General features: G+C 35.1%; 1 long non-coding RNA gene across 1 annotated transcript in view; it reads left to right on the top strand.

The window, feature by feature from the left end:
• Positions 1–10,374, top strand: part of LOC115505240 — a 78,637-nt gene extending 68,263 nt beyond the window's left edge. Inside the window, exon 3 of the long non-coding RNA XR_003965957.1 lies at positions 9,385–10,374. This is a non-coding gene — a long non-coding RNA (uncharacterized LOC115505240). The remainder of the gene's footprint in view (positions 1–9,384) is intronic.
• The last annotated feature ends 16,396 nt before the right edge of the window (positions 10,375–26,770 follow it).

The following is a 26,770-nucleotide window of genomic DNA, read 5'->3' as shown; positions in this document are numbered from 1 at the left end:
ATGGTTATGATTGCAAGGTTTACAAATATGATTTTCTTTGTTCATGTCATTTGAAGAAAATATATGGTCCATTGCACAGAAGAGTAAAATTCTTAATTTTATGTGTACTTTATTAAAGAAAAAGAAAAACATTATTTGTCTGAAATTTAGCCCTGTGCAATGCTTTATATCAAGGATCCTGGTGGTGGCCAAGATCTCTGATGAGCATTAACCTGTTTGAATTTTTCCATGTCAGAATCTTTGAGGATGATTAGCTTCTGTGACTTAGATTGTAGATCCCAGACCATCCAAATGCCTAGGGCCCCAACATGGAAGTTAGCTGCTCTACACTGCTTTGTATAAAGTCAGAAAAATGAGGGATAGACAGGACGTAGACTGTGTCTGACTGAGCAGCTAGATATAGATGTGTGCCAGAGAATTAAGGAAGAGGCAACAAGTGCACACTGAACACCTACTGCATTCAAGGAAATACATTAGGTCCTCAGGGTCCAAAGATGATTAAGAAACAATCCCTGACCTCAAGGATCTCACTGTCTGGTGGGGGGAAATAGACAAAGAAAGAGAGAATACAAAAAGTACTACCGTAAAATTATTTGTAAATCTATTTTTAATTTTTAGAATCCATTTTACAGAGAAAATATATGAAGTATAGATACTAGAATTCTGTGTCTTCTTGGTGTACATGTTTTTAATCCATTATATTTCCCCATTCTCCCGTCATTTTAAAGTTCAACAGGAAACATCAGATGTCCTTTAGAAGTCTGAGTATATATATGGAACATTATATTGTCTTATTGTACAATTAAAATAATTCTTAGTTAATAATTATGTAACAAAAAAAGTGTTAAAAATAGATGCTAAGTGGGGTGCCTAGGTGGCTCAGTTGGTTAAGAGTTTGACTTCGGCTTAGGTCATGATCTCACAGTTTGTGAGTTCGAACTCCACGTCAGGCTCTGTGCTGACAGCTCAGAGCCTGGAGTCTGCTTCAGATTCTGTGTCTTCCTCTCTCTCAGACTGTCCCCTGCTCACACTCTCTCTTGCTTTCTCAAAAATAAATAAAACATTTAAAAAATAATAATAATAAAATAAAATAAATAGATGCTAAGTAATTATATACAGAGAATTTGATAAGGAGGTGAGGTGGGCAGTAACCATAGAATTCTGTCACTGTCTGATTGCTTGTCTGAAATCATTCAATGCTTTTGAGTCTCAGTGAGTATATAATTTAATATTTTTTAGAGAATAAATATTTTTCTTTATTCTACGGTTATATGATGTGTTTGTTTATTTGTACAATAATCATCATCTGTTTTATAAAGTGTTTAAGGTACTTGTGGGTATATCTATAGTCTTATGTCTGAAATTCTTTGACTTCTAAGCCTGTTTTTTCCCCCCAAACCCATGCCCTTATAGACTCTTACGCAGAAGAAATGTAACAGTATTTGCATCTGTGTAACTTACTCATCGCTAGCTTCATGATTGGAATGTTGCAGCTGTTTTAACAGCTTCCAGGCAACACTAAAAACCAGTTTTAAGACGGGAAACTGGGGAGAGTAGTGTATTTAATTGGAGTTTCAGAGGGGATATATATAAAAAATTGACTTTGATCCAAGATTAAATGATTAATACCTTCACTGATTAAAAATTATAAGCTACAAAGCCACTTAATTATTAATAGTAAATAACTGTTAAAAACAATTCCAAAGACATGTCATTGTGTCAGTTTCCCTCAGTATTAATCTCTAATAACCATTTATGATTAATACAGGAGAGACGTTGCTCATAAATTAAGTCCAAAAAGGATAATTTCAAAAAGTATACTACAATTACATCATATCTTTACCAGAAACTAAGAGTTTGATAGCAGGATTAGTGGTGGTGGGAGGGTGTCTTCTCCGAGTTGCAAATTCATAAAGATAGCTTAAATCAAATCACAATTTTCCACTAACCTAATAACATCAAAGATGGCTTACTTCCATTTCTGATAGACTTTCATATATTTCATGGTACTTTTCTGCAAATTTAAGCCATTCAATTTTCTGCAAATATGTAAATATAAAACGAAAGCATCCCCAAAGTGAAGATTTGAAGATTTGGATGGAAGGAAACTTTCTTACCATGAGGTCACTTTCTCATCTCTCTCTCTCTCTCAATCTCAAAATGTATTTTAACATATAATAATTTCCATGTGACTTTTTTGAAGAATAAATAGTTATAAAGAATATAATTAGTAATATAAACTTATCAACATATCTGGATTATTGCTACATTTTTAATAAGGAAGATTCTTACATTGGTACAAACATAAAGCAATTCTGAAAGAGGTTTTTGTCTTTTCTCTCTTAGTTATGATTTCAGTGATTGAGTTGCCATGACATTTTTAATAAGGAAGATTCTTACATTGGTACAAACATAAAGCAATTCTGAAAGAGGTTTTTGTCTTTTCTCTCTTAGTTATGATTTCAGTGATTGAGTTGCCATGTGGTCCTATTGTTCAAGAAACAAACTAATCTATTAATATTTCCTAGGAGAGAAAAATACTGTGAAGTTTTAACTGAATATTGGAGTTTTATCTGTTTATTCTTTTAAAATGTAGAGTGGAGGAAATGTTAATTAAGCCCTATAGGAATTGTTCTCTTTGACTAAGAAAAATTAAAAAAATAGAGTAAAAACTCTAAAAATCACAGAATCTCAGGTCTTGACAAGGTCATTTTTCAGGGTTCACATCAATGCATAAATCCTTTAGACAATTAATCCAAATATGTCATATGGCATATATTTGATGAATAACTTGTGCTAAAGCATTTCATTTTCATAAGATTTATTGAGCAATCTGATACTTAACTGTAAGGGACTCTTGACTTTTGGCCGGAATCCTTTCTCAGCCCAAAAGTCACCTGTGGAGAGAACATAGCAACCTGCTGGTTATATTTGGTAAGGTTCTTACACATCCAATTTTACTTTAGATTATTCATTCTTAAAGGATAAATTCTTATAAAGGTGGTGTTGATGGAGTAAAACAAAATCCATGTAATGCATATCAGAACTCAATATCAGAAATTTTTAGAATCTTCTATATTTTCCAAATACAGTATTTTACATAATATAGGAGCCATAAGAAATAAACTTTTATTAGAGATGCAGCTTTGTAGTTAAAATTGTCAAATTCTGCTAATCTCATTAATTTTTAAATCTCTATGTAGAACAGAAACCTAGAAAGGTATTATAGCTACATTTAGACCATAAATTCTTTTTTTAATTTTCTATATTTATTCTATTTATTCCATTGTACTTTTGTTCTGTTTTCTTTTTTTTCAATTTTCTCAGATTGTACTTTGTAATACATTTCTAGTTTACAATATTTCATCCCCCTTCTACTATCTAATCATTCAAACATTTTTATTTTTTTACTACCAAGTCAGTGTTTACTAAAAACTCATGGGAAATAAAATGGTATTATATACATTGTTTCACACAGATTGATGTAAAAAACATTTGGTATCCTGTTGATTGAAAGAACAGATGCCTGTATAATTTATGAAGCCAGAAATACCTTCACAATATCTTCCAAAAATAGTAAGGTATTTTAATAACAAAGTTAGTGGGGAATGAAGTCAAAAAACTTGGAAGAATTTAAATTGTAAGCTGAATTTTGAAAGGAACCTAGACAATTTTAAAGATGTTACCAATATTCAAAAAAATATTATTGTAATCATTCATGTATAATGTAACAAAATAAATCACAAATTAATATTTGATTGTTTCACATGAAAAATAAAAAAGCCTGGCATTTTGGGGGGATTATGCATCTCTGGTCTCCTCCACTGACAAATTTTAAGCAAGAGGTCTGCCTCTTTTCAAAAACTGATATGTTTTTCCTAGAAAAATATTTATTTTCTGTAATACATCCGTTACTCTTAATTTTCCACAATTAATTTACATGATTAATAATATCGGCATGCTAAGATAAGTTGTATAACTAACATGGTATGTTTACTGGGGGTTAATTCTCAAATTATTTTAAATATCGGTCAATATGTCCATTCTTTACAAACTGAGGGATTAATCAGCCATTCCTGCAAGTCTTAGATCAAGGGCACTATATTTCCTTGCCAAAAATAAACACTGCTGACCATGGCGTTGACACAGTTTGTGACAGTCATGATGGTTATCCTGTTGTCACGATGAATCTTCATTATGAAAAAAAAATTTAGTTTCACCTACAACTTGAATTTTTCATTTTATTCAGTTCACTCCAAATTTCATGTTATCATTGTGCCTTTACTATAAAAAAGAGGTTTGATTCTAGTCAAAAAAAAAAAGACATTCTCCAGTAAATTGTTTATTTACATAATTAATTACTCATAAAGGGATAGTTTAAAAGCCCAATATAATTTAATTACAAAATATGCCCATGAGTTTTGGAAAAATGTAGTAATGTATATATTTTCTTTTCTTTTTTTCATTTGCTTCAGAAAGAAGGTTAAATTTCATAGCAAAGAAATACTGAACTATTTTTCCATAGACAAACCTTCAAACATTACAAAATATGAAGATTTGATGAATGTTTAAAGATACAGTGATACTTAAACACAAATCTGATTCTATGCATAGCCAATTACATACTGATTTAATTTAAAATAATTTAGGACATCAGCTCAAAAACAAGAAACTATATTGAAAGATGAAAAATCGTCCTGAATACACTGTAGTCCCCACACCATGCTCATGTTGGAGATTAAGACAGGGATGCATTAGGTTAGTCAAGGGTTCCCAACTTCAGGAGAGCTTACGATTAATTGTCACTTTTAAAGTAGACATCAATCCTCTTTAAAACTAACCTACGAGGTAAGGAAGTAACACAGAGAATGCTGATCTTACTGGGAATGTTATTATGCTGCTTTTTTTTTTTTAGATCATATATCTTGAGGCTATTAAGAAAAGAAATCTAACATTTCTCTCTTTTTCATCTTAGAAGTGGGAAAGCAGCTGTTTTTAAGGGGAAGAAGCATTAGAATCTTAGAAGACCTAGATAGAAATCTCTATCCCTTAACTAAAAAGGAATGTTATGCTACCCTTTGCAGAATATCTATTATAAAAGACTATTTGTAAATAAGTTAAACTAGTGTAGTGAGGATGACTTTATTATCTAGATTTTATGTACGAAATTAAAGCTCGGAGAATTATGTAACCAAACCCAGTGAGGGGCAAATCCCAGGCCATTGACCCGATTCTTTTGCTTTTGGTTATCATACTGTGCCGTCCAATGAAGTATGTCTTTCAAACTGCTGCAATTCACATACATGGCAAGCCTTTATAGATATATAAACATAGTTCGTATACATTCTCTGCAAAAGCAACAAGAAAAAAGTTTTAATCCAGCTTGTGATAATAAATGGTTACTATAAGGAAAGTAAGAAACATGAAAAATATCACTAATTTTAGACTTTTATTAAAAGTGACATTCGTGTTGGAGTTATGCGGATTCTTTTTTTTAACCTTCTTTTCTAGATTAAACTTTGGTTTGAGATAGTATATAGTCTTTAAATAAACACACAATATTTATGTATGAACACTTCCAAGAACAAATACCACAAAGATGGCTAGTCTATAGATTTCCAAATCTTCCCAGAAAATAAAATTTTCTTATAAAATTATAAGGGCTCAATAAGTGTTAGTTGGACTGATTTGTCTGTGAAAAATATTTTAAAATCATTCACAGTTTATTTTGGAACATACATACTATATGGGTTACTTATATATAAATCCAGTTAATATGTATATTAAAAGGCAATCATTTTTTATTCAATTGTTAGTAACATTGCCAAATAGTACAAAGGTTGTGCTGGAAATGTTTCTCTTCTCCAAAGCAAATTCATAAGACATTTTACAAAGTGAGTAGTAGTGTCGAAGTATTTCCAGTTTTTCAGGGGGAAGGAAAACCAGAAATGTTCAGGCCCTTTGCTGCCACCGGGGGTAAGGGCTATCAGGAATTAGAAAGCTGTTGGAAAACAGAATTATAGGCCCCTCTGGGGTGTCAGTATTTCAGTAGTAAAGATGTTTAATCTGAGCCAAGTTCTGGCTTGACTTGCCCTGAGTTTTCTGCTTTCTCAGGGAAGAACCAGGTCCAAGTATTCAACTTGGCTCTCTGTGCATTGAGTCAGTTTCTGACCTCTTTGATGCTTTCACTCTTCCTGCCGAAGTGACCAGAAGTCCCAACAATTGCAATTATAATTACCAAGAATGAGCATTTCTGCAACAGGCACTTTACCTGTATAATTGGTAAGGTGAAAATATGAGTGCTAAAACATTTTATGAGATTTCGTATCCTGAATAGAGAAAGAAATCTTCCGAGAAAAAGGATAGGAACACAGAAAAGGAATCTAGCCCCCAGCCCCCTGCAAAATAACACATAAACTGACATCTCATTCGTTATGGGTGTCAGAAATAGTGTTATTTTCTTCACGGGGAACCGGGAGGGAACTGCAATGGCTATTTTTCTAATGCAACATTTTTACTTGTTACGTTTTGAAAAGATTCGTTTCCATAGACAGAAAATACAACTGATTAAAATATGAATCTATTCATGGCTCTATGCTGTCCCTAAAATGTTCAAACCAACGAGAATTAATAAAACTCATGTGGTAGCAAAAATCTCATTCTCTTTCATTTGTCCAGATCAATGCCCACATGCTCAATTTAGGTCAAGGCATCGGGCAGAGGAAAGGACTGGAGGCTGACAGTGAGATGCTCTATTTCACACACTTGCCCTCTGGAAGGACTGGCAGAGGCAGTCACTTAAATTAAATACAGGTCATCAGACAAGATATATAATCTATTCTTAAAACAGACAACTTCAGCATCCCAAATCCCTATGGCCTTTTACTGAGGCACATCACACTACTTCTTCCTGTTCCTCTGTCAATTCATGTTAGGGTTTGCTGTGTTTAAAAGTGGTATTTCATGTATTCTGTGACCCTCTTGCTCAAAGCAAAGAAATTGCTTTGGTTTATTTATGACCTCCTAACCTCAAGCAAAACTGAAATTTTTAATGTTCTCACAAGCCTCCAGATGAGAAATAAAGGCTAAAATAAATCTGGCCTTGTGCAAGTTGGTCTTATTCTGTCCACACAGCCCTCCAAAATCATGAGAAGATGGGTAGAAATATATTGATCCATAAGTGACCTAATGCTGTGTCTCCTTTCATTCAAGGACAACTATGCAAGAATGCAGATTGCTACCATCAACTTAGAATCCAGGAATTATGAACAAAGTGTTCTAAAAACAAATGACACTGCCCATTTTCTTCCAGAAAATGTAAAATTTGGTGCTGTTGAATCTCACTATTTTAAAGATCAATGTTTTATAGCCAAGGTTTAAGTCATGAAAATAAAGATGTGGAAGACGGAGAATTAGAAGATATGAGATAATAATTAGAAGCACACGTGAATTAGCAGAAAATTAAGTTGACCAGCAAGTAGAACACTTTTTCCATATGGCACAAAAATAATCTAAACTGTTGGACCCTAAAATTTATTCTCTTGCCTGACAGTAGGGAACCTGCAAGCAAGAACACAGACATCGTATTTCCAGTCTTGGAACATTTACACAGCTCATAGATGAAATTGTACTTTCCGCAAACTATAACCATATGAAGCATGCATCTAATTTATCTTAGGGAAAGAAGAAATTAATCACTGTACTTATCATTGCTATTTTATGTGTGTATGACAAGATATCTAATGTAATTTCTTATTGTTATAAGTGAATCATTTTTATAGTCAGAAATCTTAAGTTTAAGCTAATTGTATTATGTAAGGTACTTATGGGAAAATATTTTAGAAAACAAATAAAAACATAGCAATGCATCACAAGTAATTTTAACTGCCTTAGAGTTTTGCGTAAGCCCAACACATATTTTGTGTTAATGCAAAATACATAATTTAGAGTCTTTTATCATAGAATCCCTATTATACAAATATTAGCAGATGTAGCAAGAGAGGGATAGGCATGACTGAAAATGGTTGTATGTTGACCTCACACTAATATCACAATACACAGGCAACAGAACAGGAGTGATATGCCTTCAGTTGTAATTGATAACGCAAACAAATGAATCCCCAATCCCTTCACAATACTCTTTCCAGCAGCAACACAGAAATACTTACTGATAAAGCATTCTCCTAAAAAGTTTTATTCTGTAGGAAAAATTTGGTTATTTCAAAAGAATTAAACATTGCCAAAGTTCAAATTAATCACTGCTTTATATTTTAACATTGTGACCTCAGTACATATTCCCAGTAGATCACTAATCCCTCTTCCCCTAAAAAATCAGTTTCCACATAAACATTTTATCTAGAAGGCATTAAACAACCTGTGACTATAAAATGTTCTACGTAAGTGAAATATTAGAATGTATAATCATTCAGAGTAGATCCCTCATTTACATTTCAGCAGCAATTGCCTTGGTTGAACAGACCGTAGTCACCTTCAAAGCAGTATTCCAAGTTGTGGTGGGGCGTCTCACCCACAGATATTTGTAACCACACAGGGTGCCAGTTAAGTGCATGAAGTGGTGATTTCTATCTTGGTTTTGATACATCCAAAGCGACTTTTTTTTTAAAATTGATGATAGAAAACTATTGAAAGTGATTCTAAAAATGTATTCTACCGGGTTTGCAATAATTTAAAAATAAGCATAAGTCACAAAGCACTCTTAGACAAAGGGAATACGAAAAAAGCCAAACGAAGGTGTTAGGATTTCCATCTCCTAAGTAATTAGAAATGAATGGTGTTGGAGCATACCTGGATGGTTTCACCTTTCACAGTTTTAATGTAGTTTTGTGCCATAAGCTAAGAAAAATGTGTTGAGCTGGTCTCTTCACTTATTTTTTGCTCGGTAGTTTCTAAATAAGTATTTTTAAGAAATTGCAGTAAGTTTTGTAACCTTATTTTAGAAAAAAAATATTACAGATAAAAGGATAACGCTAACATTAATCTAACATTAATGTGATTTTTGGAAATTTAAGAAAATTTGGTTAAATCTGTGTAACCTAAATACCTCATATGTAAACATGATACTATAAGCATAGCAATATTTAAATTATAAGATATTGTTTTGATTTGATACTTCAAGCTACTTTGAATAACAAATTCTCACTGTCATTAAGAGTGAGATAATTTCTCTGGAACTAAGCCAAGATAGGCATTTTTTTTTAGCTCAATGAAACAGATCCTTTCCTCTCACACAGTGTGATGTGGAGGTTTGCCAAACTCTTGGTTGGAAGAATCCCATTCTTCTTGCAGATTTTTAAAAAATGGCTTAAAATGCATAAAATGTATGACTCAAGTTACTCTATTGTTTCTGTCTCCCACCCCCTTCAGACACTTATAGACACTATAAAGTCAGCAGGATTCGGGGTTGAGGTTGCTTCAGTGAACATTCAACGCTGTCGGTGAGTTTGGAATTAAAATCAAAACCATCGACCGTTGATTGTACCCTATGGCTAACCATCATCTACTACAGCATGGCCGTCAGCGTCTGCTGAAGACAGGAAACCAAAGCAGGACAGACCAGGATGTTCTCTTCCCTGCGCAGAGATTATTTTTTAAAAGGTCACAATCAACATTCATTGCTGTCGGTGGGTTGAACTGTGTGGACAAGCTCACTGAACAATGAATGCAACTGTGGCCCCGCTTTTTGCCAGCACAATCAAGGGATCTTCCATCTTTGAAAGACGTATTGAACGTAGTAATGTTTTTCTTTAACTTTTCTAATCTGCAGCACCTTCAGGCTTATGTATTCAGTTTTTACCATCTGGTCAGATTTAAATGAAAAAGGCACTGGTTTAAATGAGAATGATGCTTCGCTACATCTCTGAATGGTACAAACAGCACTTTTTAAATAAAGGTAACCCATTTTATTCGTGGAATCTAGATGATAACCATACAAGTTAGCACACCTTCCTACTGTCGAGGTGTGGGTGGAAAAGAAGACAGGAGGAAGCACATCAGCACCCATGGCATCTGCCACCCATGCCCTTAAAAATATCATTCTATCTTTTATTAGATGTCCTGGTCAGATGAGGACAGAAACGCCAGGTAATTTTATATTTCTGCTGCTCTGGATGGGGACTGACTCAAACAATCCTTTCTCTTGTTATGGATTTGTCAAGGAGGGGGAAAATGCATGACTAACTATGTAACTATCAGAATACTTGTGCTTGTCATATGGTAGATTTCTGTGTCTAATTAAATCTAACTTTAAGATAAACCTTTAACCACTTGTCTGTGTTTTGCCTTCCAAATTGCTTACCTGTATTATTAGACTTACAACTGGGGACTATGAATTGCTTCATATTACTCATCTGACGTTTCCACAAAAAGACTCTGGATGTCATGGTTTTTCTGAACTAGTTTGGCTGTATGTTTTTGTATTGAACAAATGTCATTCAATTCTACCACGGCAGTGGTAAGATTATCATTTGAAATAACAGTTACTGGGGCGCTTGGTTAAGCATCCAACTCTTGGTTTCAGCTCAGGTCGTGATCTCACAGTTTGTGAATGAGAGCCCTGCCTTGAGCTCTGTGCTGACAGTGTGGATCCTGCTTGGGACTCTCTCTCTCCCTCCCTCTCTCTGCCCCTCCCCTGCTTTCTCATTCTCTCTCTCTCTCTCTCTCAAAATAAATAAATAAACTTACAAAATATTTCGAAATAATATGTTATTTGCAATCATAGTAATAATAATATAAATACTTCGAGAGTGCCTACATTTGGAATATTTGGAAGGCTTGAATACTCATATTTTAAAATCTGTCAGATACATTATTTGTTTCATCCCTTACCCTTTTCAATTCTATTTTCCATCAAGTCTCATTGCAGAAACCCATTCCTGGGACCCTGCTCCAGATCTCATCATGACCATAAAATATTTCACCACATCCAAGATTGAAACTGTGATACCTCACTCCCTTCCTATCATTTCCTGCCAGTCTAGTTTCTCACTGTCTTATCCACAACTGTCTTTTCAGTTTTAGTGTTGCTGGAAAAAAAAATTCCCATAATCATATGGATGTGTGTTAGTACATATCCATGGGCTTCCAAATTCCTTGGTCCCCCAACTCTGACCTAGCAACCTCCCACCCCACTCCCCCATTGTCAGCCCAAATGTCTGCCTCCTTCACCAACTGCTTCTCTCCTCCATTCCATTTCCAACAAATGAACTCACTTCTGGTTTTCACTGAGTAGCTTTAGTGTCCATCTAATTACTCCCTACAATTCCTCAGTCACAGTTTACAAACCTATAGGCTTCTGCCCCATAGTTATCTTATTTCCTCCTGCTTGGTTCAGTACCTGCCTTCCTCCATGGTATCCCTCTCCTCATTGTATTGGCGCTTTCCATTTAACATGTGACAAGTTTTAGTTTTCTCTTTTCTCAAACAAAAATCAAAAGAAGTTTAAGAAAAATCTTCTCTGTGCTTGCTTTATCCCATTTGTTATCTCCTCTTTAAAGCTGAGACTTTGAAAATAGTGTACAGGACTGTCAAAGTTGTTGACTTCCTGTTTTCACCTCAACTCTCTGTAATTTGTCTTCTTCTCCCATTCATCTCTCCCACTTGTGTATGATATTATTCTACTGAAACTGCTCTTGACCAAATCACCAGTAATCTCCATATTGCCAAAAACAAACCTTCTTTCCTGCTTAGACTCCCTCTGTCACTACTGACACTTCCTTCTTTTTTAAGCTCCAATCTCCATTGACTTTTGTGACCCTATTCTCATTTGAATTTCTTTCTGTCTTTATAAAAGTGATGTCCTTTTTTCTTTTTTAGAGGCCTATCTTAGTTTGCTTAGTCTACCATTATGTTCCCTTGTTATTGTTCAGAGTTTCTTCTCTTCTCATGCTTCACAGTCTTTGAAGGAATCTCAGCACATGCATGATGTTTATATCTACTTAGAGGTGCTGACGCTCAAATCTTTACCTCCCGTCTAGATATTCCAAATCTGCATATCTAATTGTCTTCTGCTCTTCCCATAGACACAGTCCCATCCATGACCACAGCAAACTCATCGTCTTTTCCCCAAGGGATAACAACACCCTTCCTCTACTTAATAACCAGCAATCTGTATATCATTGCATCTCATGCCTTTTCCTTTTTGTTCTCGTCTGCACATATGAGCACAATGTCTTAAAATGCTCATTTCTTATTATCCTGCTAAGATTCCAGTTTTTCTGTGTACTTCTACTACATAGTTTAGAAACTCATACTTCTTCCTTGGACCATTCTAATAGTGTCCTAACTAATTCCTGTCTACAGTCAAACATCTGTTCAGTATTTTCTCCACAGTACTTTTTTAATTAAAAACTTGATTATGTTGTGGAACTCTTTAATTGTTCTCTAAATAAAGTTTTCTCATATGTTTAATAGATGGATTTTTCTGATGGGAAAAAACGTGAATATTAGCTAAGTAGGGAGAAAATGAAATCTTACCTGGAATTTCACACAGTCTCTCAAGGTTTAGTTCAGAAAATTAAGGAATTAATTGAAATTGTAAAAATGGGCCTAAATTAAATGCAGTTGAACATTTACTAATCGTGAAATGGTGAAGAACTTCTTCAATATTAACATAAAGCAAAAAGAAAAAAAATTATGGGAAGATCTTAATCTTCAATCTGTATGTAGCATGTCAAAAAGTACAATAAAAGACAAATGCCCAAAGGCAAAAGAACATAATCAATAAATAAGACAAATGAATAATATGCTTAATATATAAAATTTTTAAAATATTCTTAATATAGAAAAAACTATGAAGGAAAAATTAACACCTAAAGAGTTAAATGAACAGATCTGGACAGAGAAGTCACAGAAGAAATGCAAATGGGTGAAATAAATTTTGCAAGCATTATGTAAAACTTTACAATTAAAAATTCAACTTGAAATACTCAGAAGTAACTTATCTTTAGTAAAGCTAATTGATAAAGAAAATGACACAAGCTATTCATGCTGAAATGAATGTTCTCATATCCTAAATACGATTATCTTGGTTTCTCCTGATACTTCCAAGCTTGTTCTTACTGCTTCTTTTAAACATGTGATCTCCCCAGCAATGCCTCATTGGACCAGGGGTATTTACCTGTCCCAACAGAAACCAATTCATAGGCTTTGCAGAAACTTTTATGCCATTTTTTTTTTTTTCGGTTTGAGCTAAAATATACTAAATCAGCCAAGGGTTAGTAGGTGTGTACAAGATGCATAATGTCACAACGATATGGGGTGGACTGACCTTTTACCCTGCTTATAGGTCCACAAGTCAGAAGGAGAAAGTGATCAATGAAGAGCAACAGTAAAAAAAAGGTATGAGATGTTGTGCCGTTCCCTGGAAGATAGAGCAATGTCAGTCCACAAAGTCCCAGGTCTAAACTCATTTTCCCAGCTGTCTCTGATGGTTTTTAGTGGCTTTTGGATGTCTATAAAATGACTGAAGCCTTGAAATAACCCTACTTTATGTGTTAGCTAATGCTGGTATTTATTCTTTGCCTCCTGAACCAAGCATTACTCATGTGAGTGTGGACTGATGCCAGCTTTATGGAAACAATTTGGCATTATTTATCAAGCATTGGAAAATGTTTTTAACTTTGAATCAATAATTATATTTCCAGGATTCTCTTTAATGTATGTACATATGAAGATATACAAAGCAACATTATTTTTAGAAATGTAATAATGCTGTATGCCCAGCAGTAGAGAATGGAGCAATGAAGTATGATAGGAGTATGACAGGAAGTAATAATAAACCAAAGCTGGTTCAATGAGTGGAGAGTCTGCTTGTAATTAAGTAAAATTCAGACTGAGCATTCAATCCCAGCTTACTCAAGGAGAAACCATGAGGAAATTAGTGAGCTTTCCTAATTCTCAATTTTCTCAGCTGTATAGTTGGTATAATATTTTTTTACCTGACAGTGTTGTTTCGAGGGTAAATAAAATTATTCATGTAATGACTTTAGCATAATTCCTGCCATTTAACAAATAGTAATAGTAGGAGTAAGTAATAACAGTAAACTCTATCCTATGTATTACACTTATTATTTTTATTTATTTCAGTGTTGAAATTTTGATCATTTTTCCTTCTCTCCAAATGCATTACATCTTTTCTTCTCCTTGTTTTGCTTTGTTATTGTTTGCTTTGTTATTTTTTTGTTTTGTTTTATTTTGTTTTGTTTGAAGCTGATAACACATATGTCTTTATTGTCCTAAAAGACACTAGGTCTTGGTCAATTGCAAAAAATAAATACAGTTAAATACAATTATCACTTACTTGAGTGAATTTACACAATGATCTAGGTATACTGTGTCCTTTAATCTTCGTAAGAACCATTTGAGGAAGGAAATACTATTTGGAAGATGGGGATAAGACAGTAAGTCATATGACTGCTGTCACAGAACTAGTTGAGGGATGACTCTAAACTATACACCTAGTTTAAATTCAAATTTTGAGAATCTAGCCTTCAATGAATAACTATTTCTGAGAAAGAATAGTGTATGCCTTTGAAAATGACAGCTTGGCCAAAATTAATTTTTGTTGGGATTTACATAAAATACAAAGACATGATCTGAGAACAAGGTATATACTCCCAGACGCCATATTTGGAAAGATACTATAATTTAAGTGATTTAAGATCTGGCTTTTCTCGTTCATCAGAGAAAACAATCCCCATAAGTCAGAGCCTTAACCTATTTTGTTTGGTGCTCCAATCTGGCACCGAGAGCAATGTCAAACACATAATAAGAGCTCTATAAATATTAGTTGAATGAATGAGTCATAAACACAACTACTCAGCAAGCAGTATTTGCAATGACTGACTCATAAAATATAATACTTCAGACTAGATGCTGTGAGTCAAAATTGAGTCTCTTTGAAAAGTAGTTTTTTTTTTTTTTTTTCAGAAAACTATATACAGAAGCAACATTTATTTGTAGCCTCTGGAATGGAGTCTTAACATTTTACTTATATATTTACCACGTATGAATTTAACTATTATATTTCTTCCAATCTAATAGACGTTTAATGACAAGACAAGCTATCATTATCTAAAGTAACAAGAAGGGGAAGAAAGAAAGAGAATAGATAAGAAAAAGAAGAAAAAGAAAAGAAAAAAGAGGAGAAAAGAGGAGAAGCAAGGAGAGGAGGAGGGGAGGGGAGGGGAGGAGAGGAGAGAGGAGGAGAGGAGAGGAGGAGAGAGGAGAGGAGAAGAGAGGAGAGGAGAGGAGAGGAAGAGAAAAGAAAAGAAAAGAAAAAAGAAAAGAAAAGAAAAGAGAAACCTTATGGAATGCCCTAACTTCTTTCATCATGTAAGGACACAATAAGAAAGCACTGACTTGAACTAGGAAGAAGGCTCTGATCAGAAGGAACCCTGCTGGCACCTTGATCTTGGACTCCCCAGCCTCCAGAACCATGAGAAATAAATTTCTGTTGTTTATAAGCAACTCAGTATTTGTATTTTGTTGCAGAAACCTAAATGAAGTAAGACAGACAGATGATTCTAACAAGATTAATAAAATAATGCAGAGAATCCAGTTATCAGGACATAAAATTGAGTAGAACCTAAAATTTAAGCAAGATTTCAATTAGTGTATTAAAGCTGTTCCCTGATTCAAATGAAAATTCAGAAAACGGAGGATAAAGCAAACATTCTTAAGTCTGCCAGAGAAAAATTAGCGGACATATAGGGATCTAGAATTTGAGTGACATCAAACTTCTCAACAACAGTTCTGAAAGTCAGAAAACAGTGGAAAATTGTTCTTAAAACCTTGAAGAGGGGCGCCTGGGTGGCGCAGTCGGTTGAGCGTCCGACTTCAGCCAGGTCACGATCTCGCGGTCCGTGAGTTCGAGCCCCGCGTCAGGCTCTGGGCTGATGGCTCAGAGCCTGCAGCCTGCTTCCGGTTCTGTGTCTCCCTCTCTCTCTGCCCCTCCCCCGTTCATGCTCTGTCTCTCTCTCTCCCAAAAATAAATAAACGTTGAAAAAAAAAAAAAATCTTAAAAAAAAAAAAAAAAAAAAAAAAAAAACCTTGAAGAAAAGTGATCCATTCCAGAATTCTATACTCATAAAACTATAATTAAGTAGAGGGACAAATAATGATACATAGTATAAACCAGCCTCTTTGTAAGCAGTCCAATTGCCCTGAGGGTATCATGCTGTGAAGAAGATCAAACTAGATCACATAAAGAGACCAAACACACAGGCCCTAAAAATACAGAGAGATGCCTGATCAGCACCCAGCGACTAGAAACCTCCAGTGGTTCCAACCCCAATCTAAATGCAACTACAGTGAGAGACCCCAGGCAAAAAGTGCCCAGCTGGGTTTTTCCTAAATTCTTATCTTACAGAAAACAAGAGATAATAAACGGACGTTGCAGCATAATGCCACTACTTTTGGAGGTGGTTTGTAACATAGCGATAGCAATTAGAAGAGTAACTCAAAATTTTTACAATGTATAAATTGTGATCCACCATAAGGAGGAACTAAACCAAGAAAAAGAAAAGCTTTAGAGACAGGAAACAGAAGACTGGAAAGCTGGGCCTGCAGGCCTAGAGGGCTGCTGGTCCAGATTGGAGTAAGAGGACAGAAGATTCTAGGAGAGAGCAGGATGAGGAGGAAACAAAGCTAATAGAATACCTGCTACATTCACTCTTCCGATGAGGATTTAAGTGCCTTCTCTCTGCCAGGAACTATTCTAGACACTGGAGATATAACAGAGAACAAGCCTCTGTTCTCAGAAACGTGCATTTTGGTGGAGGGTGAGACACAGTAAAGGAATGCACTCATAAATTTATAAGTATATCAGAAAAAAGAACGAAGGAAGGAACAAACCCTGACTGTTATAATCTTCAAATGCAATCGATCATCTCATGCATCTTATGTATTTTCAGATACATAAAAATAAAAAAAAAGAAAAAGATGCATCTTGGAGTCAATGAAATACAGTATTTATCCTCAGGACTCCACCATTGATGGATTGTATTCCTTATATTAAACAATAAATACAAATAAATCTGAAGAGATAATGCAAGTAAGAAAATGGTAGAGAAAATGGTGGAGAAATCTTGGGGATGATGTTAATTTTTCTCCACTAATGATCACAAATGACATGCATGGTTTGAACTTTACACATAGTTTAAGGATTTTCAAGGGTTATTTGAGCTATATATGATTGTTATTATAGGTGCTAACTTTCCCCTTGACCTTCAGGTAAAAATAGCTCCTGGGTATATAAACTTTTCTTTTTCTTAATTTCTCAGACTATAAATTACAGTCTAGTAAGAAGAGATTGCATTTGTTTAGCAGCCAAATTTGTATTTTATGAATCCTTTCTTTTACTTTACACAATGCCATCACAATTCAGTACGATTTTAACAGGTCTTTATCACATTTTCCAAGTCATTCCCCATCCTTTTTAGACAAATTCACTTATTGTTCCTTCTCCTTCTAAGAAAGCAATTGTGAATGCCTTCAGACTTCTTTAAACCACCCCTCCCTATGCCAATTTTCCTGAAAAATCAACACCAAGTAATAAGAATAAAAGATTCCACTATATTCACTGCCTGCATCTCTCTCAACCCCGGACAGACAGATTGGACCCATGCACGCAAAGCCTTAGTGGTGCCAAATCACACAAAGCCATTTTTAAGATGCCTGGTCTATGCTATCAATCCTCTTACCTTAGGCAACCCCCTCCTGCTGGTTAAGTGCTAACACATGCTTTACAGCTGCAGGAAGGGATATGGTTTACAGATTAAAATTAGATGCAGAATTAAATTGCTTGAACACAGCAAAAAAGAAGGGAGTAGTAGAAGGGGTGGAGAAGACAATTTGGGCATGCCAATACTCACACACACTTAATTCCAAGACTTGTATTTCCATGAATTTCCATTAGAATTCTTGGGTTCAGGTTCTACTTTCATTACCGAGAGTCACTTTCAGAGAAATAATACATAGGATCTGTCAAAGAATATGCAGCCCCGTGAAAACGCATGGTCAAAATGTGGAATTTACAGTCATAAGAGATCTCTGAGTCAAATACCAGAGCTCCTTTTAGAAAGCCAAGTTGAGTAATTTAATGACTACTAATGACATTTGTAACTTTTCAGGCTACTATAATAAGAGTAATCAGATCTCAGGCTTCAGGGTGTAATATGATCACCTGTGCTTTTCAGAAAGGAATTTCTGTACAGATGGACAGCACCGCACAGCTGGCCAAGCACATTATTGGTAACGGCAGAAGGAAGGGGAAGAGAGATCACCTTCTCCACATCATTACATGCCTTTTGCAACTGGTAAACACAAACTAACAAGCAGTTATGATCGATGTGTCTTTATTAAATTAAAAAAAAAAGCCAGTTGTTGCTTGAAAATTTAAGACCTGGACAACTAATTAAAAAAAAAAAAGAAAGAAAGAAGTTCATAATATGTACTTTCTTGGTTTAAAATATAAGGTCATAAAATGTAAGTTATTTACTCATCCACTAAACAAATATGTGTTGAGAGCCTAATTATTTACTAACATTTTGCTAAGTGCTGGGGGATACCACAATAAGCACAATTATTTCCTAGGAACCTGAAGTCTAGTGGCAGAGAAAGATATTCATCACATAGTTGCATATTTAGAGGGCTCTAAAGGAAAGGGCTAGAGAATAAAAGGAAGACCACCAGAACTTAAAAAAAAAAAGACAGAAATAAAAAAAAGATCAAAGTTGGGGCGCCTGGGTGGCGCAGTCGGTTAAGCGTCCGACTTCAGCCAGGTCACGATCTCGCGGTCCGTGAGTTCGAGCCCCGCGTCGGGCTCTGGGCTGATGGCTCGGAGCCTGGAGCCTGTTTCCGATTCTGTGTCTCCCTCTCTCTCTGCCCCTCCCCCGTTCATGCTCTGTCTCTCTCTGTCCCAAAAATAAATAAACGTTGGAAAAAAAAATATATATATATACATATATATATATATATGTATATATATATATATATATATATATATATATATATATATAAATCAAAGTTGCATCTTATTTAACTTACAACATAAGGCAACACTTACCGGTGAAGAAATTCACTAGGTCATTCACCAACACAGAAAAGTTACAGGTTTTTAAGTGCTAGAGAGTGGTATTCTTGGTGATGGGCCAAGTAAGGCTTGAAAACTAGCTCTCTGGATAAGAAGATGAATGAATCCAAGGTCTATACCCATGTTGGGTAAGAAAAATTGTCATAGTTTGTTGGTCAGTAATGGGTCCTCAGGTCAAGTAAGGGTTTGGTATACCAAGGTAATTCAGGGTTTATGGTTTTTACAAGCTTCAGCTGGTTTGAGCTAGTTATGATTAAATTTAATTTTGGTGTTTTTCAGGAAAGTGCTGCTTTAGTGGAAAAATTTCCATTTACAGATGTAAAAGATAATTGGTAAAGGAGTTAGAGATAGGGGGTCAGGGAAGGAAGACAGAGCATCCCAGGCAGAGGGAATAACATGTGCAGACATCAATTGTGGGATAAGAAGGACAGTTCAAGGAAAGGTTAGGGGCCAGTATTATGTGACTGCAGGGAAACTGCTGTCACTCGAGGCTGAGGAGGTTGGCTATGGAAAGGCCATATAGGATGGATAAGCCATGTTAAAAATCTTGGTCTACTGTCCTAAGAGCAATAGGAGTCTACTGAAGGATTTTAAAACAAGGGTAGGAGTGGGGATTAGAGGGTAGTGGATGATCTGATTTGTGTTTCAAAAAAACCCACTAGTTACAATGTGAAAGATGAACTGAAGGGTTTCCTAATTGAGCAAATTCATGAGCAAGTCACTGCTTATGTCATGAGCAAGTCACTGCTTATGACTACCTGGGAAGAAGTCATCATTGTCTACAACAGAGATGACAACTTAAAAGAGAGGGTTCTGGTAAATCTGGATGATTTCAACAATGAAAGAAAGTGATAGTGTGAGGGGAAAGGATAATTAGGGCACCCAGATCTCAAGCTGCCCAATTATTCATCAACATAATGCTTAACCCCTGATCCAACCACTTCCCTGTCTTAGAGACTGTGGTTGGCAGCTTCTAAAAATGGGCCCCAAGGATCCTCATCAACTGGTATTTTCACTCTTGTGTATAAACATACACAAAGCCTCCTCTCGAGTGTGGGTTGGACCTAGTGACTTAATTCTAATGAATTAAATGTGGTGTAGGTGATGGAGTCGCTTCCAAGATTAGGTTACAAAAAAAAATGTGGTTTCCATCTTGGTTGCTCTCTTTTGCTTCCTCCTGGATCATTCCCTGTGGGAAAAACTATCTGCCATATCATGAAACAGTCTCATGGAAAGGTTCCTGTGGCAAGGGACTGAGGCCTGCCAATAGCCACTTGAGTGAACTTGCAAGTGGATCCTCCTGTAGTCAAACTCAACATGACTGAAGCTGACTCAACATCTTAATTGCATCCAAGAAGCACCAAGAGGAACCCAGCCAAGCCATGTCAGATCCCTGATTCCAGAAAATGTGAGCCAGATAATGACTTTATTCTTTTAAGCTGCAAAGGTTTGGGGTGGTTTGTTACACAGCAATAGTTGGCCAACATTAAGCAACCAATTTGCCCTTCTTATGTCACATTCATAAAAAAGAAAAACAAAACCCTCCAGGCACACTTCTTTATACTTTTTCACTATTTTATCTATTTTATTTACCACTTTTCTTCCTGAATCTTTTCTTAAAATGTTATTTTTACTGAAATCAATGTACAGAGACGATATGATAGAAGATGTGAATAGTTTAAGTTTTAATGATTTAAAGAGTGGTTAAAAGAGAAAAGAATAGGAATGTGATGTATTTATAAACTCAACTCTATTATAAGGCTAGGAGGTATTCTGCTTCAATAAATTTGGCATTTTTAAAGAATAGATAAGCTAAAAGAACTCAAAGTATATTTATCTTCTCTCTTTTGTTAAATTTGAGTTATTTTTAGCAAAAACCCTAGTTGTACTAATTCCATAAAAATAACTGCTTTCCATTTTCTGCTGTAATTATACAATGAGAGGAGAAAGACCTTTTTCGTATCTCATTCATGCTCTTTGGCTACTACAAAATACGAATGAACTTTGGGCATTTATAAAATATGAAATTAGCTTATTTCCATAAAATGCTTGCCCTCTGGATACTGCAGGAATTTAGTCTTCAGTAATTCCCTCCCTATCTCCAGCCCTACCTTAAATATTTCATGGAGTTTATAGGAGATTTGACAAACCTGATCAAACTTTACGTTGTACTAGGCCACCTTCTTCCACGTCTTTCTGTTGAAGTATAACCATTCCCATTTAGCATCACTGTTCTTTTGGCTGCATACAGTCACACCCAGCAGACGCTGATTTCTCCTGCTGACAGAGCAATCTCATTGGGTAACAAAAACATGGCTGCCAAGTTCTGCCACTTCTGGGTACCACCTCTCCCCTGCAGTGCTGACTCAAGCTGTCAAACCTTCACAATATGGAAAGTTAGAGAATTGCTTTCATTTCTCAATGTAACCCTCCAGTAAAATGTTACCAAAGAACTGCGTTTTTTTCAATACCACTTAAAGCTTTAATGGAGTAGTTCTTTATGTTTATTCAGAGAATTAAGCATAAATCCATAAGATGAAGCCAACAGACTCATCTACATACATGTCAAGCACCTTGCTAAATTCAGAATTGCTCTTCATGTTCAGGCCAAGGCTGAGGCTGAGGCTTTATAATTGGGCCAAGCCTAAAAATATTTTTTTTTCCTCCTTCTTAGAATGAAGCTCTGAAAGGAAGTCCCTCAGTTTTTCATACAAAAGATTCCTGGGAAGGCATCTGAATTACAGCAAAAGCAACTACTTGGCCTCAAACTGGTCTGCAAAGGTGACTGACTTCAAAGTGGTTCCACACATCACCCAAGTAAAATAATCCTTTACTTTTTAATTTTCTCTTAACAGCAATTGTTATAACCGCTACAGTGACAACAGAAATAATAAATGTCTCAAGATTTCCTGGTAAGAGCACTGAATTAAGAAATTTGGAGATTTGCGTAAGCCCTGTTCTACCATGAACTACTTCCTTGATGCAAATCAGACTGACAACTTTTGCAGAATCTTCCATGCCAAATGATTTCCTCATCTCTAAATAAAATCTCTGGAATAGTAGGTCGTGAAAGTCCCTTGCAACTCTAAATCTCTACAATTGAGAAAGAAAAAAAAAAGAAAAATTTAGAAAAATTATTCAGGCAAACAAATATATATCTTGGAAACTTTGTTTTGCGTTTGTCTTTATCGATATCAGGACTTTTAAAAAATATTGTAAATTTTCAATCATTTGTGCCATTTGTTCAATTGAAACATAGAGTAGAAAGTATTTGCTGGTTTGCAGCAATAAGCAGATTGATCACTTATAAATATATAGATGAGATTTTTCAAAAAACAAAAACTTCAAAGAAAATCAAATAGAAAATACATATTAAGGCAGGGCAAATATAAGGAAATATGAAAACAATGACAATAAGAGCAAAGGGAACAAAGGGTAATCCCAAAGTCTCCATTTTGGGATCCATTTCATTTCAACACTGAGGAAGTCCGTAGCAGGTTATAGGTTTTTGTTGTTTTCTTCACACTTGTAATTCCCAATGTGGTTGAAATCTCATTCCAGGCTAATTGAGAAAAGAGGAATGATTCAGATTCTTGATTTCGAACACAGGCATCCAATCTGACTTACAATGCTTTTATTACTAACTAACTTATATCCTACCAAGGGCACCCCCAACGCAATTAAACATGCCAAATAATTATACATGTAAACTATCAAGAAGCACATTTCTTTGTTAAATATTTACTTGATCTTGTATGGTATTTGCATGGGTACCCAAGCTCTCCCTGGGTAATAGAAACACTACGGGTCTTCTATTCTATTTGACTCAGGGCCATCAAAAGGAAATGTCAGGCACTGGGGAAAAAATTGGCCTTTGATTCCACAAGAATAACTTGCTCCCCTTGCAAATCTTTACTGAAATGTCCAAAAGAAACTAAGAGTAGAGCACAATTGAAAAAAGAGGAAATAGGAAATTTTCATACTCCAAAATTTTTGAAAAATTCTTTCATTAAAATAGTAATATAGGCCAATGAGTTTAGACTGACAGAAAGATTGACACCCTCATATTTTACAGATGGGAGGGAACGCAAAATACTGCAACCCCAATGAAACAATTTGTCAACGCCTAATAGAATGATATATGCATTAAATATAATTAAAATATTTAAGAAAGTTTATAAAATTAAAAGTGAACTGAAATGGATGAAGCTAACTGCATATCCAATTGGTATAAAAATAATTATTTCTTACTGACTTTACATAATGCATGATACTTGGATGGTACCACCTTTGTGGAATATGTTCCACACAGAATTACAGAGCTCTAAATAGGTGTTAAATTTCACCCAATAGTTTAATTTTTTATTATTTCATATTAGAAAACTATTTTATATAAATTATAGGATAATATAAGTAATTTACAATAATACATAATGTTATTATAACCAAGATTTCCAGTATAAAAGGAAAGAGATACAAATATAAAATCAAAGAATTTAATTAAAATTATTTAATGCTATATTTTAATTGGAACTATTGATATAAAAAAGTCTTAAGAGCCAAACATATTCTTTCAAATTTTATCCACAGCAAAACCTAGAAGCAACAACAATCTTGATAAATTGCATTATTTGTTCAAACCATTATCTGTCCTTTTCTACTAAATCTATTCCTGCAGGACACCCTCAGGCACCCCTTCCTATTGGAGAAGCAGACTTTCAAGGAAAAGCACAACCATAGCTTGGAGAAATGCCCACATAATGTGCAAGGTATTCAACTGAAAAGCAGTAGGCAATGTCAGTAGACCACCCCCAACAAATTAGGGACCTAATTTACATGTGAAGGGATAGTTTGGGGTTCAAATATGTAAAGGAGAAAAGAAGAACTAGGAAAGACATTTTAAATTTTTCAAGGAAAAACTGTTTTTTTTTTTTCCTCTAATTATAGTTTCTGAGGAAAGAGTGCGTACGTAGAACGGGCTTGCTCTCAAGGTGTGGGAAAGATGAGAATCATCTCATCATCATCCCTTGATCAGAGTTTTTCTGGCTGAGTTTATGATTGTAGCTGGTAAACGCTGATCAAAAGACATTGATTTTCTCTTTTCTCAGTTTCCTCTTCCTTACCATTTATTTGTATATAACACTAGTTCTCCTCAGGGACTATGACTAGATTTAAGTTGTACTGAATTGTGTACTGGTGTTATGTGTAGCATAGCAAAGCATATTCACTTGATCCCTGGGCATATAGCATGTTTACTTGATAAATATTACTGAGGGAATTGGTAGTTAAATTTTCGATAGTTGCCATGGCATCTTTGTCACAAAGATTTGAATGTTTTTTCTAAATGTTGGGCAAACAGGAAGGGTTCCATGGATCTTTGGAGGCTCTGGAACACAAGGGATACCTGAGAGATGAAAAGATGCTGAAGGAACAACTCCTATCCCAGTGGAAGGTAATTGTGGCTGTAGCTGCTGAAGAAGATACCGGAAATCACTTAGGCACCTCAAATAAGATTTTTTTGATGAAGACAAAGTGAGAGTAAGAATAAATTAATGAGAGATGATTTTACACATATTATTGTATTTTCACATCTTGGCTATAAAAATAAAGATAAATTAATTTTATCAGATATTTAGACTTTATTAAAATAAGAAATACATCCCCAATATAAGTTGATCCTGAACTCCTTTTTGTCAGCAAAACAATCCTCAAGATGTCTTTGAACTACATTAAATATTAAAAGAATTTTTAAGTGACTAAAAAAAGGATCTATGAAAAATATGTAAGTTATTTTTTTAATCGCATATCCTATATTTTCGCAAAACATTTATTGACATTCTAAGACACAGGTGTCCTGAAAACAAGTTTAGGAAATGTCTTTCTAGAGGAATTTCTTCTGCCTGGGGTGGACTATGGGTCTCCAGTGAGCTGTTAGCATCCAAAGACACACCAGCCTGGCACCTTCGCATGTCATGTTATGAAACTTCATAATTTGCAAACTAAAGGACGATCATGGTGAAGGCTTGCAAGAAGACAATCCCTGCTTGGTAATTATTTTTAACTATATTGAAACATTCCATATTTTAAATTAGGGTAAGATTTCGATAAGGTAGACTGGGCACAGACCTTAAATGGTATTGGAACAACCAGAGCCACAGGCAAAGCAGTGAATCCAGACATAGACCTGACATCCTTCACAAAAATTAACTTAAAATGCAACACAGGTCTAAATGTAAAATGAAAAACTATTACGCTCCTAGCAGATAACATGGGAGATAATCTGATGATCTGATAATCTTGGGTAATCTGATAATCTTGGATAATGACCTTGGGTTTGGTAATGACATTTTAGATACAACACCAAAAGCATGATCCGTGAAAGAAACAATTAATAAGCTGGACTTCGTGACAATTAAAAATTTCATAAAAATTAAAGATTTTTGCTTTGCAAAATTTGCTGTCAAGGAATGGAAAGATAAGCCACAGGCTGGGAGAAAATATTTGCAAAAAAAAACCCATATCTGATAAGAACTGTTATCCAAAATAAACAAAGAACTTAAAACTCAATTGTTAAGAAAAAAGACACACATTAAAAAATAGGCCTCACCGAAGACACATATGGGTGACAAATAAGCATTTGGAAAGATGCTCCATGACATATGTCATCAGGAAAATGCAAATTAAAACAATAATGACATGTCACATCATACCTATAAGAACGGCAGAAGTCCAGAACACTGACAGTACCAAATGCTGGCAAGGATATGGAGCAATAGGAACTCTAACTTACTGCTGATGGAAATGCAAACTGGTGCAGCTACTTTGGAAGACAGTTTGGCAGTTTCTTATCCTAAACATACTTTTCCCATACAATCCAGCAATCAAGCTCCTTGGTATCACCCAAAGAAGCTAAAACTGTAAAACCACACAAAACCCTACACATGGACGTTTATTCATATGAATGAAATTTGGCACATGCAGACAATGGAATATTAGAACTGAAAATGAATGAGCTATCAAGCCATGAAAATCCATATAAGTGAAAGAAACCAATCTGAAAGGCCGGCATACCATACGATCCAACTATATGACATTCTGGAAAAGGCAAAGCTATGGACACAGTAAAAAGTTCAGTGAAGAGGGCATCTTTTGGGATGAGCACTGGGTGTTGTATGGAAACCAATTTGACAATAAATTTCATATATTAAAAAAAAAAAGTTCATTGATAGCCAGGGGTTAGGGGTTGAAAGGGTGAATAGGTAGAACACGGAGGATTTTTAGGGCAGTGAAAATGCTCTGTATTATAATTATGGATACGTATCATTACACATTTGTCCAAACCTATAGAATGTATAACACCAAGAGTGAACTGTAATGTAAACTATGGTCTTTGGGTGGTAATGATTATCAACGTAGGCTCATCAATTGAACAACTGCACTATTCTGGTGGGGGATGTTGGTAATGAGGGAGGCTGTGCATGTGTGTGGGCAGGGATTATATGGGATAGCTCTGTGCCTACCTTTCATTTTTGCTTTGAACATAAAACTTATCTGAAAAAAAGTCTTAAAGAAAAAGCATAATAATCAATCTATCATTCAATTTCTTATCAATACAAGATCCTAGAAAAGAATGGGAACAAAACTTTCATGATATGAGAG

The sequence above is a fragment of the Lynx canadensis genome, chromosome F1 (genome assembly GCF_007474595.2).
Source record: "Lynx canadensis isolate LIC74 chromosome F1, mLynCan4.pri.v2, whole genome shotgun sequence".
NCBI lineage: Eukaryota > Metazoa > Chordata > Mammalia > Carnivora > Felidae > Lynx > Lynx canadensis.
The sequence above is the reverse complement of the archived record's forward strand: the minus strand, read 5'-3'. Positions and strand labels throughout refer to the sequence as shown.